Below are 1,618 nucleotides of genomic sequence, written 5' to 3'. Positions count from 1 at the left end.
TCAAAATTTTATTTATTAATTTGAATTGAGTTTTATTTTAATTGAAATGTATTTAGAAGGATGCATCATAAAGTTCCTTCAAATTTTAAGTATGTATGGATTTTATGGATTTTTTGTTTTAAATAAAATTTGATTAAAAAAATAAATTAAGTGTGGTGCATGTAAAGAAAAAGAGATGAATTCAATAACATCCCGATTGTTAGGAATTATTAAAAATTGGTAAAATTCAAAATTTATAGAGCGCGAAAACGTATTTAAAGAAAACCTTATAAAATTACAATATTTCAAGTAATAAAATAATGAAGGAAATACTCTAATTATATTATCTTAATTTATAAAACAAAATAGTTTTAAATGAATTCCAAGGCTATTCCCCATCTTCTATCTAGTCAATGACGTCTCTCGAATACATTATAGGATCATCCCCGATAATTTCATTCACAAACACAAACATGTATGGGATAAATTACTGATAAAACAATCATAACAACAAGATACATACATACTGATTATATCAACCATAATCAAACACACAACAAGATACATATCTTCTGATTATACTAATCACAATCAAATGCACAACAAGATACATACCTTCTGATTATATCAACCATAATCAAACACACAACAAGATATATATCTTCTGATTATATACCAACCATAATCAAACACATAACAAGAATCATATCTTATGATTATACCAACCATAATCAAACACACAACAAGATATATATCTTATGATTACATCAACCATAATCAAACACCACATACATAGTAGTAATAACAATAGGATTCTAAATTCAATCATACTGATATATGTTTATATGTTTATATGATTATGATTATGGTTGTATGTTGTTATTGTTGCACAAGGGTTTCTGTATGCATGGACATAGGGTTTATGTAATATTTATATGGGTTTTTTCTATGAATGTATTATGTATCTTTTGTTGGGTTATCCTAACAAAGGGTTGATGTTAAGGGAGAACAAAGTTATGATGCTTTGGGGTTTCCATGCAATTATATGTTGTAAGTGTTGAGTTATTGGGTTCCCTTCCTTTGTAAAGAATAAGCCAAATTATGTGGACCATTATGTTTCACTTTATTTAAGTGGAGATGGATCAGATTAGTAGGGCATATTAGAGTCATTTGAAGAGAGGGAAAAGTCTAGTGAGAAAGAAAGGAAGAGAATAGGTCATTCTCGCATAACATAAAACTTGTACTGGTGTTTTCGTCGTTGCGAAGTCGTTCACCGTTGGATCGGGCTGATTTTTAGACAGTGGATTCCAGACGTATGGTTCTTCATTCTAAATATTCATATCGTCAACTAGAGATCTAGTTTTGGAGAAAACTAAACGAAGAGAAGAAGTTATTCCCGTAAAACACAAAACCTGCAATGGTGTTTTCGTCGCTGTGAAGTCGTTCACCAATAGATTGAGCTAAGTTTAGGACAATGGGTTCCAGACTTGTGGTTCTTCATTTTGGCCATCGGGATTGTCAATCGGAGGTCTGGTTTAGGAGAAAACAGTCCCGCATTAGTAGCTCTATTTTGGAGAATTTTCATCTTCTTGGTTCTCATTTGTAAACATTATGCTTAGTTAGTTTAGCTTATTGAAAA

Source organism: Vigna angularis, chromosome 2, assembly GCF_016808095.1.
Source record: "Vigna angularis cultivar LongXiaoDou No.4 chromosome 2, ASM1680809v1, whole genome shotgun sequence".
NCBI classification, from domain to species: domain Eukaryota; kingdom Viridiplantae; phylum Streptophyta; class Magnoliopsida; order Fabales; family Fabaceae; genus Vigna; species Vigna angularis.
This window is presented reverse-complemented; position numbering follows the sequence as displayed.